Source organism: Atractosteus spatula, unplaced genomic scaffold, assembly GCF_055471065.1.
Source record: "Atractosteus spatula isolate fAtrSpa1 unplaced genomic scaffold, fAtrSpa1.hap1 Scaffold_42, whole genome shotgun sequence".
In the NCBI taxonomy this organism is placed as follows: domain Eukaryota; kingdom Metazoa; phylum Chordata; class Actinopteri; order Semionotiformes; family Lepisosteidae; genus Atractosteus; species Atractosteus spatula.
The window spans coordinates 190001-209637 of NW_028296871.1; the positions used below are offsets into that span (position 1 = coordinate 190001).

At 58.4% G+C, this 19637-nt stretch overlaps 12 non-coding genes and 1 pseudogene across 12 annotated transcripts; all 13 read left to right on the forward strand.

Moving 5' to 3' along the window:
- The first annotated feature begins 4777 nt into the window (after positions 1-4777).
- LOC148807063 (U2 spliceosomal RNA) lies at positions 4778-4966 on the forward strand. The gene has a single exon (XR_016089077.1). It is a non-coding gene; the product is annotated as a U2 spliceosomal RNA (small nuclear RNA).
- A 791-nt stretch (positions 4967-5757) lies between these two features.
- Positions 5758-5948, forward strand: LOC148807064 (U2 spliceosomal RNA). Its single transcript, XR_016089017.1, has one exon. It is a non-coding gene; the product is annotated as a U2 spliceosomal RNA (small nuclear RNA).
- Positions 5949-6739: 791 nt separating this feature from the next.
- LOC148807065 (U2 spliceosomal RNA) lies at positions 6740-6930 on the forward strand. The gene has a single exon (XR_016089018.1). It is a non-coding gene; the product is annotated as a U2 spliceosomal RNA (small nuclear RNA).
- A 789-nt stretch (positions 6931-7719) lies between these two features.
- Positions 7720-7910, forward strand: LOC148807066 (U2 spliceosomal RNA). The gene has a single exon (XR_016089019.1). It is a non-coding gene; the product is annotated as a U2 spliceosomal RNA (small nuclear RNA).
- A 791-nt stretch (positions 7911-8701) lies between these two features.
- LOC148807067 (U2 spliceosomal RNA) lies at positions 8702-8892 on the forward strand. Its single transcript, XR_016089020.1, has one exon. It is a non-coding gene; the product is annotated as a U2 spliceosomal RNA (small nuclear RNA).
- A 791-nt stretch (positions 8893-9683) lies between these two features.
- On the forward strand, positions 9684-9874 carry LOC148807068 (U2 spliceosomal RNA). The gene has a single exon (XR_016089021.1). It is a non-coding gene; the product is annotated as a U2 spliceosomal RNA (small nuclear RNA).
- A 787-nt stretch (positions 9875-10661) lies between these two features.
- LOC148807069 (U2 spliceosomal RNA) lies at positions 10662-10848 on the forward strand. Its single transcript, XR_016089052.1, has one exon. It is a non-coding gene; the product is annotated as a U2 spliceosomal RNA (small nuclear RNA).
- Positions 10849-11627: 779 nt separating this feature from the next.
- LOC148807070 (U2 spliceosomal RNA) lies at positions 11628-11818 on the forward strand. Its single transcript, XR_016089022.1, has one exon. It is a non-coding gene; the product is annotated as a U2 spliceosomal RNA (small nuclear RNA).
- Positions 11819-12605: 787 nt separating this feature from the next.
- On the forward strand, positions 12606-12796 carry LOC148807071 (U2 spliceosomal RNA). Its single transcript, XR_016089023.1, has one exon. It is a non-coding gene; the product is annotated as a U2 spliceosomal RNA (small nuclear RNA).
- A 787-nt stretch (positions 12797-13583) lies between these two features.
- Positions 13584-13774, forward strand: LOC148807072 (U2 spliceosomal RNA). Its single transcript, XR_016089025.1, has one exon. It is a non-coding gene; the product is annotated as a U2 spliceosomal RNA (small nuclear RNA).
- Positions 13775-14561: 787 nt separating this feature from the next.
- On the forward strand, positions 14562-14764 carry LOC148807073 (U2 spliceosomal RNA; annotated as a pseudogene).
- Positions 14765-15557: 793 nt separating this feature from the next.
- LOC148807074 (U2 spliceosomal RNA) lies at positions 15558-15748 on the forward strand. Its single transcript, XR_016089026.1, has one exon. It is a non-coding gene; the product is annotated as a U2 spliceosomal RNA (small nuclear RNA).
- A 788-nt stretch (positions 15749-16536) lies between these two features.
- On the forward strand, positions 16537-16735 carry LOC148807075 (U2 spliceosomal RNA). Its single transcript, XR_016089050.1, has one exon. It is a non-coding gene; the product is annotated as a U2 spliceosomal RNA (small nuclear RNA).
- Positions 16736-19637: the final 2902 nt, after the last annotated feature.

Genomic DNA, 19637 nt, shown 5'->3' on the forward strand with positions numbered 1-19637 from the left:
CTCGAGCCGGGGATACCTGTATTACCGCGACCAACCCCCTTTTTGTCGCCGCTGCTTCGACTTTGGGCATTTAGAGAAGGACTGCAATGCAACAGAGTGTATACAATGCCACGAAAGGGGGCATATGAAAAAAAATTGCCGCCGTAAACTATGTTCTTTGTGTGGGGCTGAAGACCATGGGTACAAGCAGTGCCTATGGAGAGACCTAACTTATGTTGCAGCAAAAAAAGGTATGCTGGAGGACGCTGTCGAGGTAGAGGACGAGGAGGAGGAAGAAGAACCTGGATGGGGCAGAGTGCGCGGACGGGCTAAGGAGAGGAGGAAGAGACGAGGGGTGAACTTACCTGCGGAAGGAGAGGGTGTGAAGACGGCGGAGGAAGGCCTGGGAACCCGGGAGAGCAGCGGCGGGGTGGAAGCAGCAGAAGTCCACTCGGCAGGGCAGCTGGAGGAACCGGCGCAGAATCCTAAGGAGACAGAGCAAGAAACAGAGTTGGGGAATGAACAGGAGGAGGAAGACACTGAGGCAAGTAAAGAAAAGGCTATTGTTAAAAGGCTTCGAGGGGACAATGAGGAACAAGCCTCATCTGAGGGCAAGAAGCCAAAAATAAGAACAGGAGCTGAGGTGATAGAAGAAAGGGAGGACAATCAAGGAAGAGAGGAAGGCAGTCAGGAGGACCCGGAACCTTGCCGGGAAGAACAAGAAGATTCGGAGGACATGGAGGGGTCCTTGCCACCTGGGCAGCCAGTGCGGGCATCTGGGTCCTACAACCAGTTCTCCGTGATGGCGGGGTTGAGAGAGGACGACAGCCCGTGCGCCTTGTGCCTACCTGACACGCCAGGCCGGGTCGAGGGAATGGAGGTGGAGGTAGGAGAGGTGGATGAGAGGGGGTACTTGGTGCCGGCGGCGCCGGGCAGCCTCCTGGGGTCAATCAGTTCCTCGGAAGAAGGAATGGACAGTGAGGGCTCTAACGATCCGTCATGACCCTCACTGTCGCCACCATCAACGTAAGAGGTCTGAAAAACAAGAAAAAAAGAATAGCTGTATTTGAAGAAATAAAGGCACGGTGTTATGATATTTGTGTATTGCAGGAGGTACATTTAGCGGGACATAAAGACATGGAGCAATTCCGGAAAGAGTGGAGTAGCGGAAGGTCCTGGTGGAGCGCAGGAGGAGTCCACTCCACCGGAATTGGTATTCTCAGCGGCACGAGAGATTTTACGCCTCAGGACATCAGAGCAATAGTCCCGGGAAGACTACTGGTAGTAGATGGGCGGTGGAGGGATTTGTCTTTGAGAGTTATTGGAGTGTATGCCCCTGCAGACAGGAGGATGCAAAGTGAGTTTCTGAAAGACCTGGAACCGACACTTTTTACGAATAGAGGCGTGGTGTTAGCTGGTGATTTTAACACTGACTTGGCGGACACACAAGGTGGAGGGACAAGAGCACTAGAGAAGATCATAAACGGTTTTAAACTCAAAGATGCCTTTAAAGATTTAAACCATCACACCTGGGACAATAACCGCGGGATACGGAGGCGTCTGGATTACGTCTTTCACAATCTAAGCCTGGAGGTAAGGGAAAAAGTGATAACACCCCTGTGGTTTTCAGACCACGCTTGTTTGTCTGTGACTTTCAAAGCCGGGAGAGTGGGTTTTCAGACGAGGTACTGGAGGTTAAACCGGACTGTATTGGAAGATAAAGAGTATCAGGCCAGTACCATCCGCCTGCTTGGACACCTCGCAGGGGAGCGGGGTGGCTTCGCGACAGCGACGGAGTGGTGGGAGACCTGCAAGCGAATAATTGCTAAGACCACCCAAAAGTACTGTGCAGCACGACGACAGAGCGAGAGGGAAGAACTGACCAGCCTCCAAAGGGAGCTAGAAAGGCTCTATGCGGAAGCGAATCAGGGGTGCGGCCTCAATGTGGAGGCCGTGACCAGGGTGAAAGCTCTGCTTCGGGCTAAATGGCAGCGGAAAGCCAAAGAATATCTGTTCCGGCTAAGGGGCACCCAGATAGATGGAGAAGAACAGTGCTCATCCCAGTTTTTCAACTCAGTCAGAACACAGCAAGAAGAGACCAGCATGGAGAAGTTGGTGAGTGAAAACGGGGAAGTGGCAGAAGATACTGCCGGAATGTTGGAATGCGCCGCTAATTATTATGGAGTTCTCTTTGCAGAAAAGCAGGTGGACGGGGAAGTGCGGAGCAGGCTGATGGCAGGTGTGCAAAATAAGATCCAGGAAGACGTGAGTCTGACCTCCCCAATAACAGCGGGGGAAATAAGAGAGGCCATGAGAGGTCTGCGCAAAGGTACTGCCCCCGGTGTGGACGGACTGCCCACTGATTTTTATGACGTTTTTTGGGAACAGCTGGAACCCCTTTTACTAGAGGTCTTTACCGAAATTTTAGAGATCGGGGAGATGGGGCCTTCAATGAAGACCGGGGTCTTGGCCTTGATATATAAAAAGAAAGGTGAAAAGTCTGTGTTGGACAATTGGAGGCCCATCCAATTATTATGTACGGACTATAAGATCCTCGCAAGGGTCCTGGTGAGGAGGCTAAGAGACATCATGCCGCTCTTGGTAAGCGAAGACCAGACCTGTGCAGTGGCAGGAAGGAAGATCTCCTGGAACCTGCAGTTCGTGAGAGACGTGGTGGAGTGGGTGGACGACAGAAAGCTCCCGTTGATGCTAGTTAGTCTCGACCAAAACAAGGCGTTTGATAGAGTCCATCACGCAGCCTTATGGGAGATACTGGCAAAGATGGGAGTGAGTACGAAGTTCATCGAGTGGATAAGAACGCTGTACAGGTCAGTGGAAACAAGAGTGCGGATCAATGGTGCGGTAAGCGGAGGAATCCCCGTCACTTGTGGTGTGCGACAAGGGTGCCCTCTGCCCCCTCTGTTGTATATCCTGTATTTAGAGCCCTTTTTGGACCGGATCCGGGAAGATCAAGGAGTGAGGGGCGTCACGGTGCCAGGAAGCAAGGGGAGACAGGTGAAGGCCATCGCGTATGCAGACGACATCACCTTGTTCTTGAGCTCAGAAGAGAGCCTGTACCAGGTACTCAGTATAGCCCAGGAATTTGAGGCCGGCACGGGGGCAAGATTGAACAAAAGCAAGAGTACGATCAAGTACTGGGGTACCTGGAGGGACAAGAAGGATGACATCGGAGGGCTCTCAGTGGTGCAGTCCCCAGCCAAGATCCTCGGCGTCCTGTTCCATGCCGAGGGCGCTGCCCGGCTAAACTGGGAAGAGAAAATAAAAAAGGTAAACACAAAACTGGGATTGTGGCAACAAAGATCTTTGTCCTTCCTAGGGAAAGTGTTGATTCTGAAGGCCGAGGTAATGCCACTGCTTTTCCACCTGGCGGTGGTTTACCCTATGCCGGCCAGACTGCGGAGGGATCTAGTGCGTGCGGTTTTTGCCTTCATGTGGGGGCAAAAATACGAATACATCAGACGCACGGATATGTACAGGTCAGTGGAGGAAGGGGGAAGAGGGGTCCCAGACTTACCTTTGAAGATCGACTGCGCCTTTGTCTCGAGTCTGTGCGAAGTTCTGCAGGGCAACCCGGCGCATCCATGTAAGTTCTTTGTCCATCTGTGGTTCGCTTCTGCAATGAAACACCTGGTGCAGTGGACAAACACCACGCCGAAGGCAGAGCGACTGCCCTGGCACTACCGGCACGCAGTACACTGGCTAAGAGAGCACCAGACAGTGAAGGCAGGCTCAACTTCACTCAGCCACCGGGCAATGTATGAGAAACTGAAAGAAGACAACAGTCCAGCAGTGATGGGAGTGCCCCGTGGAACTTGGACACGCATCCAGCCCAAATCCCTGGACAACAGGATGTGCGACCTGAATTGGTTGTGTGTATGGGGTAGACTGCCAGTAAGAGAGGTCTTGAATAAGCACGGTCTCTCTAGACAGAGAGAATGTCCTCGTCTACAGTGTACTAGAGAGGAAACTGTTAAACATGTGTTCTGGGAATGTGACTTTACACAAAGGGTGTGGAGGGAGTGCACAGGGTGGGCACCAACTTTTTTTTCAGTAGAAAAATTAAGTTATGAGATGGTGATGAAAGGCTTGATTGGGGTGAGGAAATGGAACGAGAGATTTTTGGTGTGGCTGCTGATTAGCGTAGTGAAGCTCTATGTGTGGCAAGATAGGAACAACTTGGTGAAACACGGAGTGCATGGACCAGTGAATGCTGTGGTATGGAGAGTGAGAAACGATATAGGGAACCGAGTGAAGTGGGATATAAGAAAGTGGGGCTTCTATGCGGCCAAAGAAAGATGGAAAGATTTGTTTGTTTTAGGGAATTAAAGTAAGGGAAAGAAGAAGTGAGTGTGGTGCGAATGGGTTGTGATTGTTTTTATAATAAGCCATGTGTGAGTGAGAAATTTATAGCCTTTAGCTTACCGTGTGAGAATGAGTGGGTATGATTTATTGGCCTTCATGAAAATGATTTCTGTAAGATTGAACCCTTTGGGGGAGGGACGGCAGGTTTGCATAAAGAGGCGGGGTTATGTAAATGGGGTGTACATGAGAATAAAGGAAGACAGGGGTGGGAGGTTTGTGAAATACCCAAACTAAGTACGAATGTATCTAGTCTTTGTGTTTGTTGTGAAATGTTTTATGTTACCTTACAGAAGACTTTTTTGTGTAAAAGTGATGGTTTGTTTTTTGATTAGTTTACAGGCCTAGGTTGACATGCCCCTTTTTTTGTTACTGTGACCAATGAGTTTGTGTTGTTGATTGTGTATGACATGTCATGAACTGTTTTAATAAAAAAAAAAAAAAAAAAAAAAAATCTGTTCTTATCAGTTTAATATCTGATACGTCCCCCATCGGGGGACCACATATTAAACGGATTTTTGGAACAGGGAGCTGGATCAGGAGCTTGCTCCGTCCTCTCCACGCATCGGCCCGGTATTGCAGCGCCTCCGGGAACGGTGCACTACCTTCTCTCAGCGGTGAAAAGACAGACGTAGCTAGCAAGCAAGCGAGGTGGACCGGAGCTCCTTCCTCTCCGGTCTCGTCTCTCGTCCATCTGTGTGTCTCTGTGTCTCTCTCTCTCCCCCTCCCCGTTCCCGTGCTCCCTCCGTGCACTTTCCCGCGCCTCGACTCTCTCGGCAAGCAGGCCGGCCCCCTTTTCGGCTCCCGTGCGTTTTCCCTCCAAAAAACTTAGTTTTTTCCTCCTTTTTCCAGGGAGGCAGGCGTGGCTTGTGTGTGTGTGTGTGTGTGTGTGTGTGTGTGTGTGTGTGTGTGTGTGTGTGTGTGTGTCCCCGTCCTTGCAGGCGGGCCCCTTTCGACAGCCGGCCGTTTTCCCTCCAAAAAACTTAGTATATACACCTTTTCTTTCTTTTTTTCGGCAGGCAGGCAGGTGTGTGTGTGTCCCCGTCCCTCCCGAGAGAGCGCTGCCCCTTGCCTCTGCCCGCAGGTGCCGACGGTCCGCTTTCGCTTGCAGCTCACTCGGCACGGCTGCTGCTGGTGGGAGGGGCCTAAGCTAAGGAGGCCGGCCGGCTGGCGCCCCCCGCGGCTGCGGTCGTTGTCGGGCCGTTGACAGGAGATCAAAGAGCAGGGCCCCCGCCCGGGACTGGCGGGCAGGCAGGCGAGCAAGCAGGCAGGCAAGAGAGGGGGAGAGCGGAGTCCGGGCGGCCGGCAGCCGCGTGCGGACCGGGCTCCAGAGGCGTCGGCCTGCGCCGCTGCGCGCCAGCCGGACGCCCGCGCGCCCGCCCAAGGCCGGCGTCGGGCATCGCTTCTCGGCCTTTTGGCTAAGATCAAGTGTAGTATCTGTTCTTATCAGTTTAATATCTGATACGTCCCCCATCGGGGGACCACATATTAAACGGATTTTTGGAACAGGGAGCTGGATCAGGAGCTTGCTCCGTCCTCTCCACGCATCGGCCCGGTATTGCAGCGCCTCCGGGAACGGTGCACTACCTTCTCTCAGCGGTGAAAAGACAGACGTAGCTAGCAAGCAAGCGAGGTGGACCGGAGCTCCTTCCTCTCCGGTCTCGTCTCTCGTCCATCTGTGTGTCTCTGTGTCTCTCTCTCTCCCCCTCCCCGTTCCCGTGCTCCCTCCGTGCACTTTCCCGCGCCTCGACTCTCTCGGCAAGCAGGCCGGCCCCCTTTTCGGCTCCCGTGCGTTTTCCCTCCAAAAAACTTAGTTTTTTCCTCCTTTTTCCAGGGAGGCAGGCGTGGCTTGTGTGTGTGTGTGTGTGTGTGTGTGTGTGTGTGTGTGTGTGTGTGTGTGTGTGTGTGTCCCCGTCCTTGCAGGCGGGCCCCTTTCGACAGCCGGCCGTTTTCCCTCCAAAAAACTTAGTATATACACCTTTTCTTTCTTTTTTTCGGCAGGCAGGCAGGTGTGTGTGTGTCCCCGTCCCTCCCGAGAGAGCGCTGCCCCTTGCCTCTGCCCGCAGGTGCCGACGGTCCGCTTTCGCTTGCAGCTCACTCGGCACGGCTGCTGCTGGTGGGAGGGGCCTAAGCTAAGGAGGCCGGCCGGCTGGCGCCCCCCGCGGCTGCGGTCGTTGTCGGGCCGTTGACAGGAGATCAAAGAGCAGGGCCCCCGCCCGGGACTGGCGGGCAGGCAGGCGAGCAAGCAGGCAGGCAAGAGAGGGGGAGAGCGGAGTCCGGGCGGCCGGCAGCCGCGTGCGGACCGGGCTCCAGAGGCGTCGGCCTGCGCCGCTGCGCGCCAGCCGGACGCCCGCGCGCCCGCCCAAGGCCGGCGTCGGGCATCGCTTCTCGGCCTTTTGGCTAAGATCAAGTGTAGTATCTGTTCTTATCAGTTTAATATCTGATACGTCCCCCATCGGGGGACCACATATTAAACGGATTTTTGGAACAGGGAGCTGGATCAGGAGCTTGCTCCGTCCTCTCCACGCATCGGCCCGGTATTGCAGCGCCTCCGGGAACGGTGCACTACCTTCTCTCAGCGGTGAAAAGACAGACGTAGCTAGCAAGCAAGCGAGGTGGACCGGAGCTCCTTCCTCTCCGGTCTCGTCTCTCGTCCATCTGTGTGTCTCTGTGTCTCTCTCTCTCCCCCTCCCCGTTCCCGTGCTCCCTCCGTGCACTTTCCCGCGCCTCGACTCTCTCGGCAAGCAGGCCGGCCCCCTTTTCGGCTCCCGTGCGTTTTCCCTCCAAAAAACTTAGTTTTTTCCTCCTTTTTCCAGGGAGGCAGGCGTGGCTTGTGTGTGTGTGTGTGTGTGTGTGTGTGTGTGTGTGTGTGTGTGTGTGTGTGTGTGTCCCCGTCCTTGCAGGCGGGCCCCTTTCGACAGCCGGCCGTTTTCCCTCCAAAAAACTTAGTATATACACCTTTTCTTTCTTTTTTTCGGCAGGCAGGCAGGTGTGTGTGTGTCCCCGTCCCTCCCGAGAGAGCGCTGCCCCTTGCCTCTGCCCGCAGGTGCCGACGGTCCGCTTTCGCTTGCAGCTCACTCGGCACGGCTGCTGCTGGTGGGAGGGGCCTAAGCTAAGGAGGCCGGCCGGCTGGCGCCCCCCGCGGCTGCGGTCGTTGTCGGGCCGTTGACAGGAGATCAAAGAGCAGGGCCCCCGCCCGGGACTGGCGGGCAGGCAGGCGAGCAAGCAGGCAGGCAAGAGAGGGGGAGAGCGGAGTCCGGGCGGCCGGCAGCCGCGTGCGGACCGGGCTCCAGAGGCGTCGGCCTGCGCCGCTGCGCGCCAGCCGGACGCCCGCGCGCCCGCCCAAGGCCGGCGTCGGGCATCGCTTCTCGGCCTTTTGGCTAAGATCAAGTGTAGTATCTGTTCTTATCAGTTTAATATCTGATACGTCCCCCATCGGGGGACCACATATTAAACGGATTTTTGGAACAGGGAGCTGGATCAGGAGCTTGCTCCGTCCTCTCCACGCATCGGCCCGGTATTGCAGCGCCTCCGGGAACGGTGCACTACCTTCTCTCAGCGGTGAAAAGACAGACGTAGCTAGCAAGCAAGCGAGGTGGACCGGAGCTCCTTCCTCTCCGGTCTCGTCTCTCGTCCATCTGTGTGTCTCTGTGTCTCTCTCTCTCCCCCTCCCCGTTCCCGTGCTCCCTCCGTGCACTTTCCCGCGCCTCGACTCTCTCGGCAAGCAGGCCGGCCCCCTTTTCGGCTCCCGTGCGTTTTCCCTCCAAAAAACTTAGTTTTTTCCTCCTTTTTCCAGGGAGGCAGGCGTGGCTTGTGTGTGTGTGTGTGTGTGTGTGTGTGTGTGTGTGTGTGTGTGTGTGTGTGTGTGTGTCCCCGTCCTTGCAGGCGGGCCCCTTTCGACAGCCGGCCGTTTTCCCTCCAAAAAACTTAGTATATACACCTTTTCTTTCTTTTTTTCGGCAGGCAGGCAGGTGTGTGTGTGTCCCCGTCCCTCCCGAGAGAGCGCTGCCCCTTGCCTCTGCCCGCAGGTGCCGACGGTCCGCTTTCGCTTGCAGCTCACTCGGCACGGCTGCTGCTGGTGGGAGGGGCCTAAGCTAAGGAGGCCGGCCGGCTGGCGCCCCCCGCGGCTGCGGTCGTTGTCGGGCCGTTGACAGGAGATCAAAGAGCAGGGCCCCCGCCCGGGACTGGCGGGCAGGCAGGCGAGCAAGCAGGCAGGCAAGAGAGGGGGAGAGCGGAGTCCGGGCGGCCGGCAGCCGCGTGCGGACCGGGCTCCAGAGGCGTCGGCCTGCGCCGCTGCGCGCCAGCCGGACGCCCGCGCGCCCGCCCAAGGCCGGCGTCGGGCATCGCTTCTCGGCCTTTTGGCTAAGATCAAGTGTAGTATCTGTTCTTATCAGTTTAATATCTGATACGTCCCCCATCGGGGGACCACATATTAAACGGATTTTTGGAACAGGGAGCTGGATCAGGAGCTTGCTCCGTCCTCTCCACGCATCGGCCCGGTATTGCAGCGCCTCCGGGAACGGTGCACTACCTTCTCTCAGCGGTGAAAAGACAGACGTAGCTAGCAAGCAAGCGAGGTGGACCGGAGCTCCTTCCTCTCCGGTCTCGTCTCTCGTCCATCTGTGTGTCTCTGTGTCTCTCTCTCTCCCCCTCCCCGTTCCCGTGCTCCCTCCGTGCACTTTCCCGCGCCTCGACTCTCTCGGCAAGCAGGCCGGCCCCCTTTTCGGCTCCCGTGCGTTTTCCCTCCAAAAAACTTAGTTTTTTCCTCCTTTTTCCAGGGAGGCAGGCGTGGCTTGTGTGTGTGTGTGTGTGTGTGTGTGTGTGTGTGTGTGTGTGTGTGTGTGTGTGTGTGTCCCCGTCCTTGCAGGCGGGCCCCTTTCGACAGCCGGCCGTTTTCCCTCCAAAAAACTTAGTATATACACCTTTTCTTTCTTTTTTTCGGCAGGCAGGCAGGTGTGTGTGTGTCCCCGTCCCTCCCGAGAGAGCGCTGCCCCTTGCCTCTGCCCGCAGGTGCCGACGGTCCGCTTTCGCTTGCAGCTCACTCGGCACGGCTGCTGCTGGTGGGAGGGGCCTAAGCTAAGGAGGCCGGCCGGCTGGCGCCCCCCGCGGCTGCGGTCGTTGTCGGGCCGTTGACAGGAGATCAAAGAGCAGGGCCCCCGCCCGGGACTGGCGGGCAGGCAGGCGAGCAAGCAGGCAGGCAAGAGAGGGGGAGAGCGGAGTCCGGGCGGCCGGCAGCCGCGTGCGGACCGGGCTCCAGAGGCGTCGGCCTGCGCCGCTGCGCGCCAGCCGGACGCCCGCGCGCCCGCCCAAGGCCGGCGTCGGGCATCGCTTCTCGGCCTTTTGGCTAAGATCAAGTGTAGTATCTGTTCTTATCAGTTTAATATCTGATACGTCCCCCATCGGGGGACCACATATTAAACGGATTTTTGGAACAGGGAGCTGGATCAGGAGCTTGCTCCGTCCTCTCCACGCATCGGCCCGGTATTGCAGCGCCTCCGGGAACGGTGCACTACCTTCTCTCAGCGGTGAAAAGACAGACGTAGCTAGCAAGCAAGCGAGGTGGACCGGAGCTCCTTCCTCTCCGGTCTCGTCTCTCGTCCATCTGTGTGTCTCTGTGTCTCTCTCTCTCCCCCTCCCCGTTCCCGTGCTCCCTCCGTGCACTTTCCCGCGCCTCGACTCTCTCGGCAAGCAGGCCGGCCCCCTTTTCGGCTCCCGTGCGTTTTCCCTCCAAAAAACTTAGTTTTTTCCTCCTTTTTCCAGGGAGGCAGGCGTGGCTTGTGTGTGTGTGTGTGTGTGTGTGTGTGTGTGTGTGTGTGTGTGTGTGTGTGTGTCCCCGTCCTTGCAGGCGGGCCCCTTTCGACAGCCGGCCGTTTTCCCTCCAAAAAACTTAGTATATACACCTTTTCTTTCTTTTTTTCGGCAGGCAGGCAGGTGTGTGTGTGTCCCCGTCCCTCCCGAGAGAGCGCTGCCCCTTGCCTCTGCCCGCAGGTGCCGACGGTCCGCTTTCGCTTGCAGCTCACTCGGCACGGCTGCTGCTGGTGGGAGGGGCCTAAGCTAAGGAGGCCGGCCGGCTGGCGCCCCCCGCGGCTGCGGTCGTTGTCGGGCCGTTGACAGGAGATCAAAGAGCAGGGCCCCCGCCCGGGACTGGCGGGCAGGCAGGCGAGCAAGCAGGCAGGCAAGAGAGGGGGAGAGCGGAGTCCGGGCGGCCGGCAGCCGCGTGCGGACCGGGCTCCAGAGGCGTCGGCCTGCGCCGCTGCGCGCCAGCCGGACGCCCGCGCGCCCGCCCAAGGCCGGCGTCGGGCATCGCTTCTCGGCCTTTTGGCTAAGATCAAGTGTAGTATCTGTTCTTATCAGTTTAATATCTGATACGTCCCCCATCGGGGGACCACATATTAAACGGATTTTTGGAACAGGGAGCTGGATCAGGAGCTTGCTCCGTCCTCTCCACGCATCGGCCCGGTATTGCAGCGCCTCCCACTACCTTCTCTCAGCGGTGAAAAGACAGACGTAGCTAGCAAGCAAGCGAGGTGGACCGGAGCTCCTTCCTCTCCGGTCTCGTCTCTCGTCCATCTGTGTGTCTCTGTGTCTCTCTCTCTCCCCCTCCCCGTTCCCGTGCTCCCTCCGTGCACTTTCCCGCGCCTCGACTCTCTCGGCAAGCAGGCCGGCCCCCTTTTCGGCTCCCGTGCGTTTTCCCTCCAAAAAACTTAGTTTTTTCCTCCTTTTTCCAGGGAGGCAGGCGTGGCTTGTGTGTGTGTGTGTGTGTGTGTGTGTGTGTGTGTGTGTGTGTGTGTGTGTGTCCCCGTCCTTGCAGGCGGGCCCCTTTCGACAGCCGGCCGTTTTCCCTCCAAAAAACTTAGTATATACACCTTTTCTTTCTTTTTTTCGGCAGGCAGGCAGGTGTGTGTGTGTCCCCGTCCCTCCCGAGAGAGCGCTGCCCCTTGCCTCTGCCCGCAGGTGCCGACGGTCCGCTTTCGCTTGCAGCTCACTCGGCACGGCTGCTGCTGGTGGGAGGGGCCTAAGCTAAGGAGGCCGGCCGGCTGGCGCCCCCCGCGGCTGCGGTCGTTGTCGGGCCGTTGACAGGAGATCAAAGAGCAGGGCCCCCGCCCGGGACTGGCGGGCAGGCAGGCGAGCAAGCAGGCAGGCAAGAGAGGGGGAGAGCGGAGTCCGGGCGGCCGGCAGCCGCGTGCGGACCGGGCTCCAGAGGCGTCGGCCTGCGCCGCTGCGCGCCAGCCGGACGCCCGCGCGCCCGCCCAAGGCCGGCGTCGGGCATCGCTTCTCGGCCTTTTGGCTAAGATCAAGTGTAGTATCTGTTCTTATCAGTTTAATATCTGATACGTCCCCCATCGGGGGACCACATATTAAACGGATTTTTGGAACAGGGAGCTGGATCAGGAGCTTGCTCCGTCCTCTCCACGCATCGGCCCGGTATTGCAGCGCCTCCGGGAACGGTGCACTACCTTCTCTCAGCGGTGAAAAGACAGACGTAGCTAGCAAGCAAGCGAGGTGGACCGGAGCTCCTTCCTCTCCGGTCTCGTCTCTCGTCCATCTGTGTGTCTCTGTGTCTCTCTCTCTCTCCCCCTCCCCGTTCCCGTGCTCCCTCCGTGCACTTTCCCGCGCCTCGACTCTCTCGGCAAGCAGGCCGGCCCCCTTTTCGGCTCCCGTGCGTTTTCCCTCCAAAAAACTTAGTTTTTTCCTCCTTTTTCCAGGGAGGCAGGCGTGGCTTGTGTGTGTGTGTGTGTGTGTGTGTGTGTGTGTGTGTGTGTGTGTGTGTGTGTCCCCGTCCTTGCAGGCGGGCCCCTTTCGACAGCCGGCCGTTTTCCCTCCAAAAAACTTAGTATATACACCTTTTCTTTCTTTTTTTCGGCAGGCAGGCAGGTGTGTGTGTGTCCCCGTCCCTCCCGAGAGAGCGCTGCCCCTTGCCTCTGCCCGCAGGTGCCGACGGTCCGCTTTCGCTTGCAGCTCACTCGGCACGGCTGCTGCTGGTGGGAGGGGCCTAAGCTAAGGAGGCCGGCCGGCTGGCGCCCCCCGCGGCTGCGGTCGTTGTCGGGCCGTTGACAGGAGATCAAAGAGCAGGGCCCCCGCCCGGGACTGGCGGGCAGGCAGGCGAGCAAGCAGGCAGGCAAGAGAGGGGGAGAGCGGAGTCCGGGCGGCCGGCAGCCGCGTGCGGACCGGGCTCCAGAGGCGTCGGCCTGCGCCGCTGCGCGCCAGCCGGACGCCCGCGCGCCCGCCCAAGGCCGGCGTCGGGCATCGCTTCTCGGCCTTTTGGCTAAGATCAAGTGTAGTATCTGTTCTTATCAGTTTAATATCTGATACGTCCCCCATCGGGGGACCACATATTAAACGGATTTTTGGAACAGGGAGCTGGATCAGGAGCTTGCTCCGTCCTCTCCACGCATCGGCCCGGTATTGCAGCGCCTCCGGGAACGGTGCACTACCTTCTCTCAGCGGTGAAAAGACAGACGTAGCTAGCAAGCAAGCGAGGTGGACCGGAGCTCCTTCCTCTCCGGTCTCGTCTCTCGTCCATCTGTGTGTCTCTGTGTCTCTCTCTCTCCCCCTCCCCGTTCCCGTGCTCCCTCCGTGCACTTTCCCGCGCCTCGACTCTCTCGGCAAGCAGGCCGGCCCCCTTTTCGGCTCCCGTGCGTTTTCCCTCCAAAAAACTTAGTTTTTTCCTCCTTTTTCCAGGGAGGCAGGCGTGGCTTGTGTGTGTGTGTGTGTGTGTGTGTGTGTGTGTGTGTGTGTGTGTGTGTGTGTGTCCCCGTCCTTGCAGGCGGGCCCCTTTCGACAGCCGGCCGTTTTCCCTCCAAAAAACTTAGTATATACACCTTTTCTTTCTTTTTTTCGGCAGGCAGGCAGGTGTGTGTGTGTCCCCGTCCCTCCCGAGAGAGCGCTGCCCCTTGCCTCTGCCCGCAGGTGCCGACGGTCCGCTTTCGCTTGCAGCTCACTCGGCACGGCTGCTGCTGGTGGGAGGGGCCTAAGCTAAGGAGGCCGGCCGGCTGGCGCCCCCCGCGGCTGCGGTCGTTGTCGGGCCGTTGACAGGAGATCAAAGAGCAGGGCCCCCGCCCGGGACTGGCGGGCAGGCAGGCGAGCAAGCAGGCAGGCAAGAGAGGGGGAGAGCGGAGTCCGGGCGGCCGGCAGCCGCGTGCGGACCGGGCTCCAGAGGCGTCGGCCTGCGCCGCTGCGCGCCAGCCGGACGCCCGCGCGCCCGCCCAAGGCCGGCGTCGGGCATCGCTTCTCGGCCTTTTGGCTAAGATCAAGTGTAGTATCTGTTCTTATCAGTTTAATATCTGATACGTCCCCCATCGGGGGACCACATATTAAACGGATTTTTGGAACAGGGAGCTGGATCAGGAGCTTGCTCCGTCCTCTCCACGCATCGGCCCGGTATTGCAGCGCCTCCGGGAACGGTGCACTACCTTCTCTCAGCGGTGAAAAGACAGACGTAGCTAGCAAGCAAGCGAGGTGGACCGGAGCTCCTTCCTCTCCGGTCTCGTCTCTCGTCCATCTGTGTGTCTCTGTGTCTCTCTCTCTCCCCCTCCCCGTTCCCGTGCTCCCTCCGTGCACTTTCCCGCGCCTCGACTCTCTCGGCAAGCAGGCCGGCCCCCTTTTCGGCTCCCGTGCGTTTTCCCTCCAAAAAACTTAGTTTTTTCCTCCTTTTTCCAGGGAGGCAGGCGTGGCTTGTGTGTGTGTGTGTGTGTGTGTGTGTGTGTGTGTGTGTGTGTGTGTGTGTGTGTCCCCGTCCTTGCAGGCGGGCCCCTTTCGACAGCCGGCCGTTTTCCCTCCAAAAAACTTAGTATATACACCTTTTCTTTCTTTTTTTCGGCAGGCAGGCAGGTGTGTGTGTGTCCCCGTCCCTCCCGAGAGAGCGCTGCCCCTTGCCTCTGCCCGCAGGTGCCGACGGTCCGCTTTCGCTTGCAGCTCACTCGGCACGGCTGCTGCTGGTGGGAGGGGCCTAAGCTAAGGAGGCCGGCCGGCTGGCGCCCCCCGCGGCTGCGGTCGTTGTCGGGCCGTTGACAGGAGATCAAAGAGCAGGGCCCCCGCCCGGGACTGGCGGGCAGGCAGGCGAGCAAGCAGGCAGGCAAGAGAGGGGGAGAGCGGAGTCCGGGCGGCCGGCAGCCGCGTGCGGACCGGGCTCCAGAGGCGTCGGCCTGCGCCGCTGCGCGCCAGCCGGACGCCCGCGCGCCCGCCCAAGGCCGGCGTCGGGCATCGCTTCTCGGCCTTTTGGCTAAGATCAAGTGTAGTATCTGTTCTTATCAGTTTTCTTATCAGTTTAATATCTGATACGTCCCCCATCGGGGGACCACATATTAAACGGATTTTTGGAACAGGGAGCTGGATCAGGAGCTTGCTCCGTCCTCTCCACGCATCGGCCCGGTATTGCAGCGCCTCCGGGAACGGTGCACTACCTTCTCTCAGCGGTGAAAAGACAGACGTAGCTAGCAAGCAAGCGAGGTGGACCGGAGCTCCTTCCTCTCCGGTCTCGTCTCTCGTCCATCTGTGTGTCTCTGTGTCTCTCTCTCTCCCCCTCCCCGTTCCCGTGCTCCCTCCGTGCACTTTCCCGCGCCTCGACTCTCTCGGCAAGCAGGCCGGCCCCCTTTTCGGCTCCCGTGCGTTTTCCCTCCAAAAAACTTAGTTTTTTCCTCCTTTTTCCAGGGAGGCAGGCGTGGCTTGTGTGTGTGTGTGTGTGTGTGTGTGTGTGTGTGTGTGTGTGTGTGTGTGTGTGTGTGTGTCCCCGTCCTTGCAGGCGGGCCCCTTTCGACAGCCGGCCGTTTTCCCTCCAAAAAACTTAGTATATACACCTTTTCTTTCTTTTTTTCGGCAGGCAGGCAGGTGTGTGTGTGTCCCCGTCCCTCCCGAGAGAGCGCTGCCCCTTGCCTCTGCCCGCAGGTGCCGACGGTCCGCTTTCGCTTGCAGCTCACTCGGCACGGCTGCTGCTGGTGGGAGGGGCCTAAGCTAAGGAGGCCGGCCGGCTGGCGCCCCCCGCGGCTGCGGTCGTTGTCGGGCCGTTGACAGGAGATCAAAGAGCAGGGCCCCCGCCCGGGACTGGCGGGCAGGCAGGCGAGCAAGCAGGCAGGCAAGAGAGGGGGAGAGCGGAGTCCGGGCGGCCGGCAGCCGCGTGCGGACCGGGCTCCAGAGGCGTCGGCCTGCGCCGCTGCGCGCCAGCCGGACGCCCGCGCGCCCGCCCAAGGCCGGCGTCGGGCATCGCTTCTCGGCCTTTTGGCTAAGATCAAGTGTAGTATCTGTTCTTATCAGTTTAATATCTGATACGTCCCCCATCGGGGGACCACATATTAAACGGATTTTTGGAACAGGGAGCTGGATCAGGAGCTTGCTCCGTCCTCTCCACGCATCGGCCCGGTATTGCAGCGCCTCCGGGAACGGTGCACTACCTTCTCTCAGCGGTGAAAAGACAGACGTAGCTAGCAAGCAAGCGAGGTGGACCGGAGCTCCTTCCTCTCCGGTCTCGTCTCTCGTCCATCTGTGTGTCTCTGTGTCTCTCTCTCTCCCCCTCCCCGTTCCCGTGCTCCCTCCGTGCACTTTCCCGCGCCTCGACTCTCTCGGCAAGCAGGCCGGCCCCCTTTTCGGCTCCCGTGCGTTTTCCCTCCAAAAAACTTAGTTTTTTCCTCCTTTTTCCAGGGAGGCAGGCGTGGCTGTGTGTGTGTGTGTGTGTGTGTGTGTGTGTGTGTGTGTGTGTGTGTGTGTGTGTGTCCCCGTCCTTGCAGGCGGGCCCCTTTCGACAGCCGGCCGTTTTCCCTCCAAAAAACTTAGTATATACACCTTTTCTTTCTTTTTTTCGGCAGGCAGGCAGGTGTGTGTGTGTCCCCGTCCCTCCCGAGAGAGCGCTGCCCCTTGCCTCTGCCCGCAGGTGCCGACGGTCCGCTTTCGCTTGCAGCTCACTCGGCACGGCTGCTGCTGGTGGGAGGGGCCTAAGCTAAGGAGGCCGGCCGGCTGGCGCCCCCCGCGGCTGCGGTCGTTGTCGGGCCGTTGACAGGAGATCAAAGAGCAGGGCCCCCGCCCGGGACTGGCGGGCAGGCAGGCGAGCAAGCAGGCAGGCAAGAGAGGGGGAGAGCGGAGTCCGGGCGGCCGGCAGCCGCGTGCGGACCGGGCTCCAGAGGCGTCGGCCTGCGCCGCTGCGCGCCAGCCGGACGCCCGCGCGCCCGCCCAAGGCCGGCGTCGGGCATCGCTTCTCGGCCTTTTGGCTAAGATCAAGTGTAGTATCTGTTCTTATCAGTTTAATATCTGATACGTCCCCCATCGGGGGACCACATGACCACATATTAAACGGATTTTTGGAACAGGGAGCTGGATCAGGAGCTTGCTCCGTCCTCTCCACGCATCGGCCCGGTATTGCAGCGCCTCCGGGAACGGTGCACTACCTTCTCTCAGCGGTGAAAAGACAGACGTAGCTAGCAAGCAAGCGAGGTGGACCGGAGCTCCTTCCTCTCCGGTCTCGTCTCTCGTCCATCTGTGTGTCTCTGTGTCTCTCTCTCTCCCCCTCCCCGTTCCCGTGCTCCCTCCGTGCACTTTCCCGCGCCTCGACTCTCTCGGCAAGCAGGCCGGCCCCCTTTTCGGCTCCCGTGCGTTTTCCCTCCAAAAAACTTAGTTTTTTCCTCCTTTTTCCAGGGAGGCAGGCGTGGCTTGTGTGTGTGTGTGTGTGTGTGTGTGTGTGTGTGTGTGTGTGTGTGTGTGTGTGTGTGTCCCCGTCCTTGCAGGCGGGCCCCTTTCGACAGCCGGCCGTTTTCCCTCCAAAAAACTTAGTATATACACCTTTTCTTTCTTTTTTTCGGCAGGCAGGCAGGTGTGTGTGTGTCCCCGTCCCTCCCGAGAGAGCGCTGCCCCTTGCCTCTGCCCGCAGGTGCCGACGGTCCGCTTTCGCTTGCAGCTCACTCGGCACGGCTGCTGCTGGTGGGAGGGGCCTAAGCTAAGGAGGCCGGCCGGCTGGCGCCCCCCGCGGCTGCGGTCGTTGTCGGGCCGTTGACAGGAGATCAAAGAGCAGGGCCCCCGCCCGGGACTGGCGGGCAGGCAGGCGAGCAAGCAGGCAGGCAAGAGAGGGGGAGAGCGGAGTCCGGGCGGCCGGCAGCCGCGTGCGGACCGGGCTCCAGAGGCGTCGGCCTGCGCCGCTGCGCGCCAGCCGGACGCCCGCGCGCCCGCCCAAGGCCGGCGTCGGGCATCGCTTCTCGGCCTTTTGGCTAAGATCAGAGTTCAAGTGGCTTGACCGCAGTTCTCATAGATCTTAGTCCAGGGGGCCGGGAAGGCGCGGAGAAGAACGTGTGGACGAGACGGTGTGGAGCACGGGTTTGCTGGAGCCAGGAGGAGTGAAGCAGCCGAGACGAGGGAGCCGCAGTTGCTGTTGGACGGAGCGAGAGGGCGATGGTGTTTCCTTGAGGCCGAGACGAGGATCTTGCAGTGGCGTTTGGACGGCTCAAGAGGGCGACGGAGTTTTCCTGAGGCCGAGACGAGGATCTTGCGTTGGCGTTTGGGCGAAGCAGGAGGGCGGCAGAGTTTCCTGAAGGCTTGGTAGTGGTCTCGTGGTGTGGAACTATGGAGCTGTTGGCTGGAAACATCCGGGCGAGGAAGGAGCGACGGAAGGATTCATTTCGCTTTGTGTTGCGGAGGCGCGATGGATCTGGAAGATGGACTCGAGATAAGTTTATGACTTTGATTTTGGAAGAGGTTTTGGGTTTGTGTTCTCGGGACATTTTGTGTTTACAGGATTTTTGTGATCATGGTGTTTTTGAGTTAACTGTCATTTCTAGTAATGTGTGTTTGGAGCTGATGGGGAAGATTCAGGAGTTAAGAGAGGAGGCCCCGTTGAGCCTCTTCTCTGTAATCCCAATGTTTGTTGGGGATTTAAGGAAGATGACTGTGTATATTTCTGATCCGTTTGTTTCGGAGGAAGAGATTATTAAGTTTTTGCAAGTTTTTGTAGTTTTGCAAGGGAAAGGACAAAAAGAGCTGGATCCTAAAGGAGTTTGGACTGGGAAACGTTTTTTTTGGATGAGACTGCGTTTTGGGGAAACAGGGGAAGAGGGGGTGTTACACCCCCCACCGGTTTTCGAGATTGGGACAGGGGTGGGCTGTCTGTTCTATCCGGGCCAGCCCCTGGTGTGCAGAAGGTGTGGAGGATTGGGACATTTTGCTGCACAATGTTCGATTGTGTTTTGTGGTCGATGTTTTGTTCAAGGTCATGCAGTGAACGATTGTAAGAAGGGGGTTAAATGTTTCTTGTGTGGGGGTTTTGGGCATTTGTATAAAAACTGTGTGGAGAAGGTAGGGGGTGGTGAAGGGCACGGGGTTGAAGGGGAGGTAGTACAGGTGCGGGAAAACTTGGGTGATGTTGGAAACAAGGAGGTGGGAGAGGAAGAGATAAAAGGTGTTATGGTCCCTGAGGGGAATTCAGGTGTGGCTGAGGGGAGTATGGCGGAGGGAGGTGACGGGCTGGAAGGTAGTTCAGGCGGTCATTGTGAGGTTGTGAGGAGTGGAAGTATGGGGAGTGTGTCTGGGGGCTTGGTAGAATGTGGATCGGAGAGTGCAAAGGTCGGTGAAGACGACACTTTAAGTAGTGTGTCTAAAGGATCAGATAAGGACGGTGGAACTGAGAGCGGTGCGGGGTTGAATTGTGGACTAGTGGAGGAGGCGAAGGATGGTGTGCAGGTGGAGATGCCGAAAGGAGAGGGAATGGAAAGTATGCTCGTGGGAGACGGTGTGGGGTGTATGAAGGAGAATGTTAAAAAAGAGTTGGGGAAAATCAAGGAAGGTGCGCCATCTAGAGGTAGAGAGGTGATTGAGGATGGTAAGGACAAGGGAAGTGTGGAGAAGTGTGTGCGGAGGCCTAAAGTGAAGGAGGGGAGAGTACATACTGATGATTTCACGGATAGCGATGTTGAGAGGGAGCATGCAGCAAGTCTCAAACAGTGTGAACTGGAGTCGAAGAAGGCAGGGTATACCGATGGATGGTTGAAAACAACGTTGACGGGTATTTCGTGGAACTTAAACTCTGAGGGGAAGGTTAAGGAAGTTGAACTTAATGAGGAGAATTTTCCACCCTTAGGGTCCGCTGGGGCCACGAAGGGGAAAGAGTGTAGGGGAAAGGAATCGGTGTCAGCGGCGGGTGCTGGGAAAGGTGATGTTAAAAGTAAGCGGGAAAGTGGAGGTGGGGGCACTCGGAGGCAAGGTTCGGAGACTGGGGTCACTAGCTGCAGAGCGTGGGAGGAGATTGGTATCTCCTCTGACTGGCAGAAATTGATGAGGGTTAAAATGGAAGGAATGTTTGGTCGCAA